We start from the raw sequence: 13,256 nt of genomic DNA, 5'->3' as shown, positions 1-13,256 counted from the left end.
CCCCTGCTTATGCTCTCTCTGTCAAATAAATAAAATCTTTTGGGTCGCCTGGGTGGCTCAGTTGCTAAGCATCTGCCTTCGGCTCATGTCATGACCCCAGGGTCCTGGGATTCAGCCCCCCATTGGCCTTGGCGGGAAGCCTGCTTCTCTCTCTTCCACTTCCCCTGCTTGTGTTCCCTTTCTCACCGTGTCTCTCTGTCAATTAAATAAATGAATGGAATCTTTAAAGAAAATAAAAAATTAAGCTTTTCTTATAACTAAATAAATAAATAAAATCTGTTTAAAAAACCAAAGATCCTTACATTTGCAATGATGTGGATGGAACTAGAGTGTATCATGCTAAGTGAAGTAAGTCAATCAGAGAAAGACAAATACCATATGATTTCACTCATATGTGGAATTTAGGAAACAAAATGGATAAACATATGGGAGGGGGAATAAGAGAGAGAGGGAAACAAATAATGAAAAAACTCTCTTGCTAGGTAAAAAAAAATGCATATTGCTAGGTAAAAAAAGAAAGAAAGAAAAACTCTTAACTGTGGGGAACAAACTGAGAGTTGATGGAGGGAAGTGGGTAGGGGATGAGACAGGTGCGTGATGGTTATTAAGGAGGGCACTTGTTATATGATGAGCACTAGGTATTATATGTAAATGATGAACCACTGAACTCTACTCCTGAAACCAATATTGAACTGTATGTCTACTAAGCAGAATTTTAAAAAAATAATTAAAAAATTTTAAAAAATCTTTAAAAAATAAAATAGAATACAAATAATTTTCTTTGCTAATGGAGAGAAAATATGTAGATCATAGACATATAAATATAAAATTATTCTTTTGGACTTTGATCAGAAGGATATATACAGGGGTGCCTGGGTGGCTCAGTTGGTTAAGTGTTTGACAATTGATTTTGGCTCAGGTCTCGATTTTGGGATTATGGGATTAAGCCTCAGGAGGGGTTCTGCAGTCATGGAGGAGTCTGCTTCTCTCTCTCTCTCTTCTCTTTCTCTCTCTTCTTCTCCCCCAGCTCCTCTCCCTACTCTCGCTTACACGCGCTCTCTCTCTCAAGTAATAAACAAAATTGACATTTTTTAAAAAGGGATAAATACAGCACTCAAAACTGACTCTTTCAGGCTTCCCACAAGCTTGCAAATCCCATTATATGAAAAAACCCACAGCTAATATCATCTTTAATGGGGAAAAACTGAGAGCTTTCCCTGTAAGGTCAGGAACAAGACAGGGATGTCCACTCTCACCACTGTGAAACATAGTACTGGAAGTCCTCGCCTCAGCAATCATACAACAAAAAGAAATAAAAGACATCCAATCAGCAGTGAAGAAGTCAAACTTCTACAATTCACAGATGACATGATACTCTATATAGAAAACCCAAAAGATTCCAACAAAAAAAGTGCTAGAAATGATCAATGAATTCAGTAAAGTTGCAGGATACAAAATCAATATACAGAAATCTGTCGCATTTCTATACACCAAAAATGAAGCAGCAGAAAGAGAAATCAAGGAATTGATCCCATTTACAATTGCACCAAAAACCATACCTAGAAATAAACTTAACCAAAGAAGTAAAAGATCTGTACTCTGAAAACTTAAAAAACACTGATAAAAGAAACTGAAGATGACACAAAGAAATGGAAAAACACTCCATGCTCAAGGATTGGAAGAACAAATATTATTAGAATGTCTATATTACCCAAAGCAATCTATACATTTAATGCAATCCCTATCAAATCCTGTTATATGCTATTTATTTATTACTATTCACGTTTTTATTTTACTGAAATTTTGTTATAACTTAAGCATAGCTGGATAGCACAATCTTGATCTATAGAGCTATTGACCAGCTCCTCTGTGATAAAATAGCAAATGAAAAGGATTTGCTTTGGGGCGCCTGGGTGGCTCAGTGGGTTAAGCCGCTGCCTTCGGCTCAGGTCATGATCTCAGGGTCCTGGGATCGAGTCCCGCATCGGGCTCTCTGCTCAGCAGGGGGCCTGCTTCCCTCTCTTTCTCTCTCTGCCTGCCTCTCTGCCTACTTGTGCTCTCTCTCTGTCAAATAAATAAAATCTTAAAAAAAAAAGAAAAAAAGAAAAGGATTTGCTTTGGTAATAAAGAAGCTTCAAGTCCATTATCTTCAATTTCTTTGTTTTTTCTAGATTACTGGACATTTTGATCTACTGGTTCAATAGGGAGGGTAAAGCTTATAGGAAGCTATTCCTTTTGCGGCTGTTTAAGAGCTTCAGGTGACAGGAAACAAAGCTAGACCGCTTGCTGCATCAGAAAAGAAACAGAAAACTCCAACTTCCTTGTGAAGATTAACTGGATACTTTGCACTTTTAAGCAGAAATGCTTAAAATTTTCACTTCGTCTCGCAAAACACTATTTGTGGGTCAATGATTGGAATTCATTGGTGGAAGTTCACTCTTAACTTTCTTTTTAGGAAGGAGATTATAAAACTTCTGGGATCCAGGTAGGGTAGTGACCAGATAACATTAGACAATTCCCTTGAATTGTTTGGGATTCAAACTTGAGTTTCTAATGTCAGAAGGAAGTAACCTGATCTCTGACTTTCAACCAGTAGCTGTTAGAGTCCCAGCCAGGTCTGTCTCCTGCTCATGCTGATATCTATAAGAAGATGGAAGAGAGTGAGGGATACTCTCACTTTCTGAAACCCTAGGATGTATCTCTTGTGTGTGTGTGTGTGTGTGGATCATATTCAACCTCTAGTACCTGAGCCTGCACTGAATTTTCAAAATAAGGTAAAATTATGACATATAAATATATAATATTTATAAACTAAAATTATTTTATAGGATATATAAAATAAACACATCAAAGACTTTATGTAGTTCATGTAGTTTATGTAGTTAAGTAATGAGAGAACTGGCAAATTTGTTAAAATTGGTTCAAAGGAGGAGTCAAAGAACTACAACTTTGTATGGAGTAAAGGAATGTTGAAATGGAAGCAAAACTGGATTTTGCTCTAGGAGTGGGTGGTAGAGACGTCAATTCAACCTCCATCAGGCAGGATTTATTTGCATGTCTATAGATGGCGGAAGGCAGAATAATGCCTCCTTCCCTCACCTTCAAAATAGTCCAGCAGGATTCTCAAAACCTGGGAATATGTTATAGGTGAAGGGGAATTAAGAAGAGGCAGATGGAATTAAGATTGCTAATCAGTTGACCTTATTATAGAGATTATCTTGGATCATCAGGTGGGCTCAGTGTAATCACAAGGGTCTTTAAAAGTGGAGAGGGTAAGCAGGAGGGTCAGAGGGAGCTGCAATGATGGAAGGATGGTCATAAAGATAAAACGGTGCTGACTTTGAAGACAGAAAAAGGGTCCAAGAGCTCAGGAATGGGGTGGTCTCTAAAAACCAGAAAAGGCAAAGGAATATAATTTCCCCTACAGTCTCTAGAATGGAATGGAGCCCTACAGATACCTTAATTATAGCCCAGTGCAACCTGTGTGGGACTTCTGGCTTCTAGAACTATAAGAGAGTAAAGTTGTGTGGTTTTCATGTGCCAAATTTGTGATGATCTTTAAATTAAGAACAGCTATAGAAAACTAACATACTAGAAAAAAAATTTAGTTGTATTGCTATCAGTTAACTACAACTTATAGAGTTTCAAAATAGCTCAGTCAAAAACAAAGGCACACACACTTACATACATGTACGTACGTAGATAAGACCTCATTCTTGTGCTATATCTGCAGAGCTTATGGAGCTTACCTTTGGGGCAGCAAATAAAAGTAGGAATGTATTCCTAATGAGATGAATGACTCAGCACTTAGTATTGCAAAGATGCCCTATCCAACCTCAGGATCATTAATCACTGATGGAAGCAGAAATGAGCAAATTGATGACTTGATGGTTCAGTAGAACCCCCCTTGGAAACTGGGGAGAGCCAAATCATCAATAACTCTGGAATCAATTCTTGCTCCATCAGCCAATTTCTAGCCAAAAGGAATAATGGCCTTTTAGTGGCCAACAGCTTCAGCTTTGGGGTTGTGTTACAACAGACTTTTCCGCCTTCAATTAAAATAAGCTGGATAACAGGAATTGATGTTCACCCTAAGGAAACTCTTATCAAGTCAAAATTGATAGACATGGTTGGGGGGGAAGCAAAAATATAAAAAGCATCAGATAAAAAACTGATGATTCAAGTGGAATTATATTGTTTCTGTTTCCTGGCATCTATACTTTGTTCTTTTCATAGCAACAGACTTAGAGTTTCAGATGAGGCGGATCCCACACATATTCCTTTTACTACTCCATTCAGACAAGAATGGGTGAATGACCCAAACCTGGCCCAACTGTCTTAATGATATGTTAAGAATTTATGAGACCAGAGGCACATGGCTGCTCAGTTAGTAGAGCATGTGACCCTTGATCTCTGGATCTGGAGTTTAAGACCCATGTTGGGGGTAGAGCTTACTTTAAAAATAAAATAAAATAAAATAGGGCACCTGGGTGGCTCAGTGGGTTAAGCCTCTGCCTTCAACTGAGGTCATGATCTCAGGGTCCTGGGATAGAGCCCCGCATCCGGCTCTTTGCTCAGCAGGGAGCCTGCTTCCCCTCTCTTTCTCTGCCTGCCTGTCTGCCTACTTGTGATCTCTCTCTCTCTGTGTCAAATAAATAAATAGAATCTTAAAATAAAATAAAATAAAAAACTCCTCACATCAAGCACACTCTTTAAAGAGGAAAAATAAGTGTGTGTGTGTGTATGTGTGTGTGTGTGTGTAGGGGAGTGATCTGGTTGGCTCAGTCAGTAAAGCCTGTGACTCTTGATCTCCTGGGTTGCATAAAACTTACTTAAAAATAAATTTAAAAAAATTAAAAAATCAGGTGCCTGATAGCTCAGTTGGTTATGTATCTGCCTTTGGCTCAGATCATAATCCTGGAGTCCTGGGACTGAACTCTGTATCTGCTTCTCCCTCTTCTTCTGCCCCTCTCCTCCTATTCCCCATCCTGCTTGTTCTCTCTCAACTAAATAAAATGTTTTAAAAAATTTTTTTAAATAAATGAATAAATAAATTACAGGGCCAGATTTAACCCATTGAGAATCAAGCTTGGATCATTACGGTCCTTCCGGTCTTTTCAAAGTAGTAAATTATTTTGCTCCTTTTCCACCATGAGTCTGTTTGGTATTAATTTCTGGTTACTTACAGTCAAGATAGCCCTTACCAAGACAACCATGTATATTTGGTAAGTTATCTCACTATTATTAAAGATAAAGCAAAGGCATATTAAAAATTTTAAGAGCTTACTTGAGCAGAAATCAATTTGAATCAGGCAGTGCCAAACCAGAAGTGTAAGAAGTGTTCCACTGACAGGAGCTCGGAGAAAGCCTTCTATTGTAGAGGAGAGGCAGAAGCAAAGCAAGGAAGTTATTTGATTGGCCATAGCTTAAACTTTTTTTCTTTGGAAATGAATAAATAAACCTTGTTTGGAAAGTTTTGTTAGCTCTTTGTGATTGATTATCCTTAGATTTTGTTTTCTTAACCTTGAGGCATCTACAGGCTTTGGTTTTGGATTGTTTACTTACACTGATAAGGTATCAGCACCACCTCTTTCTAATGGCCTCCTTGATTTAACATTGCGGAACACACTGATGAAGAAAGAAAGAAAAGAAATACACCAGAGGCAGAGCGCCTGGGTGGCTCAGTGGGTGAGGCGTCTGCCTTCAGCTCAGGTCATGATCCCAGAGTCCTGGGATTGAGCCCCACAAGGGGCTCCCTGCTTAGAAGTGAGTCTGTTTCTTCCTCACCCTCTGCCCCTGTGTTTCTTTGTGCTCTCTCACTCTCTCTCTCTCCCAAATAACTAAAATCTTAAAAACAAACAAAAAACCAGGGGAGGGGCACTTGGGTGGTTCAGTTGGTTAGGCATCTGACTCTTGATTTCATCTCAGATCATTATCTCAGGGTCAGGAGAGGAGCTCTGCATTGGGATCCTTGCTCAGCAGCAGGGAGCCTGCTTAACATTCTCTCTCTGCCTCCTCTTCTATGGCCCCCTCCTCCTGCACACGTGCACTCTCTCTCTCTAATAAATATATCTAATAAATAAATATTTGGGAAAAAAAAAGATACACCTGGGGGAAATATTCCAATAGTTAAATTTAAAAAAGCAAGGGATTTAAATAACATCTACATAAAACTAAAATGACTCATGATACTTCTTATACAAGAAGAATGATAGATGTCCCCACATTCAATAGTTAGCACTAACCACTGAAAGCTCTTAGAGAATCAAATATCTTGGCAAAGTGGCTTCAGCTTCTTCCACTATGAATTTAGTATATTTTATATTGTCCCCAAGTTGCCTGAAACACTGTCCTGGAATCCACATCAGGATCTATGGGATGCTGGGTGGCTTAGTTGGTTAATTGTCGGCCTTCAGCTCAGGTCATGATCCCAGCGTCGTGGGATCTAGTCCCAAGTTGGGATCCTTGCTCAGAGGGGAGCCTGCTTCTCCCTCTGTCTGTTGCTCCCGTCCCCCACAGCTTGCACTCTTTGCTCTCTTTCTCTCTGACAAATAAATAAAATCTTTTTTAAAAAAAGAATCTATAGTTATATTTGAAGCCCAAGGGAATGACACAGAAATGGAGAAAATATAGTCTTTATGATGTTTCTGTTCTAGGGAGAAACAGCAACAAAAGCAAATCTGTTAGTTACTAAAAGTGAGCACGATTTGTAAGAATAATTATAGTAAACCTGATAAGTTGTTATCTCCTTATTTTCATTCACTCGAAATAAATCATTTCTTTTTTGTAGCATTTATAGAACCTCCAATGTAGTGCTACATCGGTGGTCCTTTTAGTCCTCAGCACATCTGAGAATGCAGAAGACGCAAAAAGAATTAAATCAAAGGAACTCCATTATTAGAATCATATGATTAAGTTGGGTCGGTCAGCAACACGAAGTCAACCTACTAAAAAGAGTTTGAATGGGGAGTATCATCCTTCATAAATTGGGCAAGCAAACCATGAACCACTTGGAAAACAACAGGTTTGTGCCCTTCTCATTTACCTTAATTTAACAGGTGCATGGAGCCATGGCCTGGCAGTGTCTAGATAAGCTTGGGGTCTAATGTTGTGGGACAGATTTTTCCACCATCCTTTCCCCATATATTCACTTCCTGTTCTTATTTAGCTTTCAAAGGCAAAGGAAAAAAATGAACTCATAACAAAGGACTTGTATCAAAACATAACTTTAATATTTAAATAGACTTAAAAAAAAAACTCCAGCAAACCAATAATAATAGATAGCATAAGAGACAAACAATCCAATAGAAGAAGAGACCACAGAATAGAAAACCTGAACGGCCAATTAAGTTGTGAAAGGGTGCTCAGCTTCACGGCTACTAAGGAACATGCAGATTAGGACAAAATGATATAGCATTTCCAGACACATAAGATTGGTGGTAACTAAGAATAACAAATGTTGTCTGGGATTAGAGATATTATTGTAATCTAAGTACAACTACCAGGAATAAATTTGCAATTATTTCAATATACAAAGTTGAAGACATCCCAACCTACCAATTCCAATTCTATTTTTATTTACTTTTTATTATTATTCTTTTTTAAGATTTTATTTATTTGTCAGAGAGAGAGGGGGAGAGAGAGAGAGTGGCAGGCAGAGACGGAGAGAGAAGCAGGCTCCCTGCCAAGCAAGGAGCCTGATGCAGGACTCGATCCCAGGACCCGGGGATTATGACCTGAGCCAAAGGCAGCGGCTTAACCAACTGAGTCACCCAGGCATCCCAGGACTATCTATTAAAAATGTACAAGGAGGGGCACCTGGGTGGCTCAGTGGGTTAAGCCTCTGCCTTCAGCTCAGGTCATGATCTCAGGGTTCTGGGATCAAGTCCCGCATGGGGCTCTCTGCTCAGCGGGGAGGCTGCTTCCCACCCCCCCCACCCGCCTCTCTGCCTGCTTGTGATCTCTGTCTGTCAAATAAATAAATAAATAAATAAAATCTTTTTTTAAAAGTGTACAAGGATACTAATCTCTACTATACATTGTTTATTGTGCAAGTACAGAGATAATACAAATATATGTAATAAAAGTATAAAAACATAAACAGAAAGAATACAGTAACTTCAGTGAAAAGAAAGCTCCGGATAGTTAGAATAATGCAATGAGGATAGGTTTCAACTCTATACATTGATTAAAAAAAGACAGACTCTGAAGCAAATATGGCAGAAAATTCACTTCTGCGAGACATGTATCCCTGCCAGCACACAAAAAATTCTTTAAAAAGATGTACTGGTGTTCCTTATTTCAATGAAATGAACCAAAGCAAAACTCCCATGTATTTGTTTTCCTAAAAGTTACCTTTCTGAGAACTTGTCACACTGGATCTTTCCAGATTCCAAAGGGCATCCCTTGCAATTTTCTAAATCTTAGTAGCTGTTAAATTTTCCAGGGCATGAAACAAAGGGAAAGTTTGAAACATGAAGTAAGATGTTGAGAAAGAATGACTCTAACTGGGTAACACATCCTTTTGAAATCCAGCAACCTTGCCATAGTTTTCCTTCGTTCCTCAAGATCATCAGAGCTGACAGTTACTCACCAAGAGTCACAGAGATGTTTGTGAGCCTGGGGATCTCCTGGGAACACTGTACTGTGCTTTGGGATATATGTTAATCCCTCAGATTCACTCACTTGCTGCTTAAAATGTAAAATGTTGAATAAGAAGTTCTGGATACAATTGTGAGGCCCCTTGTCCTGACTCCTCTTGCAGGCCCCAAAGCAACTTTTTTCCTTTTACCCATATAGGGTGTAGAGATTACTTAAAAATAAAATCTTAAAAAAAAAAAGACTATCAACCGAAAGTCTTTCACCTTCTTCTATTCCCCATTGTTAAGCTTCTCATGTTTGCTTCCTTGAAACGTATGACCTTTGAGAATGTAAAGTCATTGAATTATAAGAAAAGATTAAATGAATTCTCTAAAGGAATAAGAATATATTCAGGAGTTTCACTGAAGGATTTTTTCCTGATGGGAAAATTGGGAGATTGGTGATAGTGTCACTGGGCAGTGAGATTCAGGAGGCATAGTGGTATGCTGGAACCAGCTCATATTGGCTTGCAAGAGCTGATTAAGTTTTTCAGAATTTTGTGAGCTGGTTGTTATGCCCAGCCATTATTAAAAGGGTAAGTGTACACGTTTGCAATAAGTTATATTAAAAAGAGATAATAGAGGGACATGGCTGACTCAGTAGAGTGTAAGACTTTTTCTTTTAACTTTTTTTTTTTAGATTTCATTTATTTATTTGACAGAGAGAGAGATCACAAGCAGGCAGAGAGGCAGGCAGAGGGAGAGGAGGAAGCAGGCTCCCTGATGAGCAGAAAGCCCAATGCAGGGCTCGATCCCAGGATCCCGAGATCATGACTTGAGTAGAAGGCAGAGGCTTAACCCACTGAGCCACCCAGGCACCCTTAGAGTGTAAGACTCTTGATCTTGGGGTTGTGAGTTCAAGCTCCATGCTGGGCACAGAGATTACGTAAAAAGAAAAAAAAAGATAAACATTTAAAACTCATTCATTCTTAATTTTTCAACTACATTTTATCATTATCTATGCCCTTGAGATTATTTATGTCTATTGTATCTGCATGATGGGAATATTGCATAATGGTGTGTTATGCACAACTCTTCCCAATTCCACATTCAGGACACTATGTTGATAGTTTGAAATAGGCGGTGGTGAGGATATTTACAACATGGCAACACCAGCAGGCATTATAGATCAAGGCTCAATTTATTAGTTTGTTGATTGTCTAGACTTAAAAGTTATGGAGAGAATGTTGATGCAGATTAAACTTAAAAGTGTGTTATGTCTGTAGCTGTTAACATTGTAAATAGCATTAAAAAATTGAGTGGGAGCTCCTGGGGGGGTCAATTGGTTAAGCATCTGCTTTTTGGCTCAGGTGGTGATCTCAGGGTCCTGGGATGGCTCCCTGCTCAGTGGGGAGTCTGCTTCTCCCTCTTCCTCTGCTCACCTCTCTCTCCTCCTCCCCTCTGCTTGTGCTCTCTCTTAGTTGTTTCACTTTCATTTTACTGCTTAAGAAAAATATCAAGCAATATTCATGGAATTATGCTGGTTTATCAATAGCAACAATATGTTGCTTTGGTTATAAAAACTCAGTAAAAATCAACAAAAGTGTTTTGTGAGAATCAATTGGTTATACGGAATTTAAATAGAGGACATTTATAAGTTAATATTTTTGTAATAAGAACATTTTTTTAAGTAGTTTTCAGGCTTGAGACAAAGAACTCTACATGCAGAATGGCATCTTACATATGCTGGACAGAAATAAGAGGATCAAGCCGCGGCCAGAGAGATTCCAGAACTGCAGAGACCTGTTTGATCTGATCCTCACGTGTGAAGACAGAGTGTATGATCAGGTGTTGGAAGACCTGAATTCCAAAGAGCAGGAGACCTGCCAGTCGGTGCACGTCATCAACGTGGACATCCAGGACAGCCACTAAGACGCTACTTTGGGGGCGTTCCTCATCTGTGAGCTGTGCCAGTGCATTCAGCATACGAGGACCTGGAGAATGAGATCGAGGAGCTGCTTCAGGAGTTGGAGAAGAGGGGCAGAGCCTTCCTGCACACGGCCTGCTTCTACTGACCCAGCTGGCCTGGCGCCAGGCGCACCGCCCACCCTCCTGAAGCCATCTTTTTGAGCTTCCTTTTGTTAATACTTTTTTCTTCTTGATACTTGCTTTTACTTTCAGGTACTCTGCCGGCCGGCTGACGGCAATGGTACCAATAAACTGTGCATAGGAAACACAAAGACACAAATGCGTGATTCAAAACAATCACGTTTTCTCTCTCCCACACGTGTACTTACAAGTGGGATGTTGATTATAAAGGTTTTTTTTCTCTCCCCTAAACAGTAAACAATGGATTATAGTACATTTCCCCCACGCATTTGTGGCTTTCATTGTGGTCCTTCCCTTCCACCCCGCAAACTTGCTGGAATGCACAAATAACCTGAATAAAACAATGGGCTTTATCTTGCTGGGGGGTGGGGGATGGGAAACAAAAACCTTGAACTCACAACCCTGAGATTGAACTGAGACCGTCAGGCACTCCGTAATAGGATTCTTACAAATCAGTAATACATGGGAAGGTGGATAGGGGGTGGGGATAACTGGGTGACAGGCATGAAGGAGGGCCCCTGATGTGATGAGCACTTGGTGTTATATGTAACTGATGAATTACTGAACTCTACATCTGAAACTAATGTTGTATTATATGTTGGCTAATTGAATTTAAATAAAAAAAATCAGTAATACATATACGTATATATTGCTATGGACTGTATTGCGTCCTTCTAAAATTCGTATGGTGAAGCCTTAACCCCCAATATGACTATTTTTGGATGTAACATCTTTAGGAGATAATTAAGTGTAAATGAGGTATAAGGGTGTGGCTCTACTAATAAAATTGGACAGTCCTAAAAAAAGAGAAGCGAGATCACTCTCCCTTCCTGCTTCCTAGCAGGAAAAGGCCATGGGAGCACACAACAAAATGGCAGCCATGTACCAGTCAAGAGAAAAGACCTCAGAATGAAATCTACCTTCCAGTGTGTTGGTCTTGGACTTTCCACCATCCAGAACTGTGAGAAGTAAATTTCTGTTGTTTAAGCCCCCCAGCCTATGGTATTTTGTTATGGCAGCCTGGGCTTACACACACACACACACACACACACGTTGATAGGTGACAAATAATTTTAAGAAATGTTAAAGAATGCTAAGTGCTATAAAAATATGGAGTAAATGGTATGTGAGAAGTGTAGTGGAGGTGGCATTTTAGGTAATCCAGGCTGTAGGTCATGAGGACCTGAACTTGGGCAGTGACCTTAGAACAACCGAAGTCTACATGGCTGCAAGAGGGCACCATTTGACTTGTCGGCTACAACTGACCAGCACCTGGACGGCCCATGGATGTTGGATATTTCTCCTGTATGTATGTAAAACATCCCACTTACTCCCCTGAGTTTTAGTTTGTTCCTCAGATCATCCTCTATCCTATTGCTAGAGCAAATGTTCTAAATCTCATGATGTCACATTTCTGCTTATAATTGTATCACGATTGCCTGGTTAGCAAGGAAGGTCAAGTTCAGATCTCCTCCTTAACACATCTGCCTACCCCCCCTCTCTTTTTAAAGATCTTATTTATTTATTTGACTGACAGAGATCACAAGTAGGCAGAGAGGGAGGGGGAAGCAGGCTCCCCGCTGAGCAGAGAGCCCGATGTGGGGCTCGATCCCAGGACCCTGGAATCATGACCTGAGTGGAAGGCAGAGACTTTAACCCACTGAGTCACCCAGGTGCCCCTGCCTGCCTCTCTACGTCACACCTTTTCAATCCACTTCTCCCAGTCCCACCCCTATCCCAAACATGCACATCCCTTCATTCTGGGCATACTAGGCTAGTTCCTTTACTCTGCCCTGTTGCTTCACGAACTTTTTGTTGCTGTATCTGGAAATCTTTCCTCTGTTTAGCCAACTTCTCCTTGTTCTTCAAAATTTAGGGCCAGAATTACTTTTTCAAAGAAACCTTCCCAGACCCTTTCTGATTAGGTCGCCTCGCTCTCTGTGATTAACTTGGCCTCTGCATATTACATTGAGCATATTACACAAACTCTGTGCTGTGGTATTGATTTACTTGTCTGTCTTCCCCACAATCTGTGTCATATTCATTCTTTTTATCCTCCATGCCAAATATGGGGCCTTTCGCATAGTAGGTCTCATCAAGTGCATGTTGGAAGAATTAAATTTTTTTTTTTTTTTAAGATTTATTTATTAGAGAGAGAGCGCGAGAGCGCGCAAGCGCACGCAAGAGCATGAGCAGGGGAGGGTTAGAGGCAGAGGAAGAAGCAAGCTACCTGCTGGGCAAGGAGCCCTAGGCGGAGCTCCATCACAGCACTCTGGGATCATGGCCTGAGCCCAAGGCAGCCGCTTAGGAAACTGAGCCACCCAGGTGCACCAGAAGACTTAATTTTGTAAGTAGAACCACAGGGCTTAGTGAGCCCCTGGAGGAAAACAGCAAAGAAAACATTTCTGAGGCTTAAGAAGTAGACGTTTTGCCGCTTGGACATTGACGGGGAGGACCACCTGGGAGCTGGAATAGACGGAAACATTGCTCTGCCAGCCTCTCTTCTCAGCTTACACAGCCAATCAGAGAGCCGGACAGGCGAAACTGAAACAAGAAAAACTACAGTTC

At 40.2% G+C, this 13,256-nt stretch overlaps 1 pseudogene; it reads left to right on the top strand.

The window, feature by feature from the left end:
* Window positions 1–9,227: 9,227 nt before the first annotated feature.
* LOC123936815 lies at window positions 9,228–10,654 on the top strand (annotated as a pseudogene).
* Window positions 10,655–13,256: the final 2,602 nt, after the last annotated feature.

The sequence above is a fragment of the Meles meles genome, chromosome 2 (assembly GCF_922984935.1).
Source record: "Meles meles chromosome 2, mMelMel3.1 paternal haplotype, whole genome shotgun sequence".
Taxonomy (NCBI): Eukaryota; Metazoa; Chordata; class Mammalia; order Carnivora; family Mustelidae; genus Meles; species Meles meles.
Note: the sequence above shows the minus strand (reverse complement) of the source record. Positions and strands in the feature narration are given on the sequence as shown.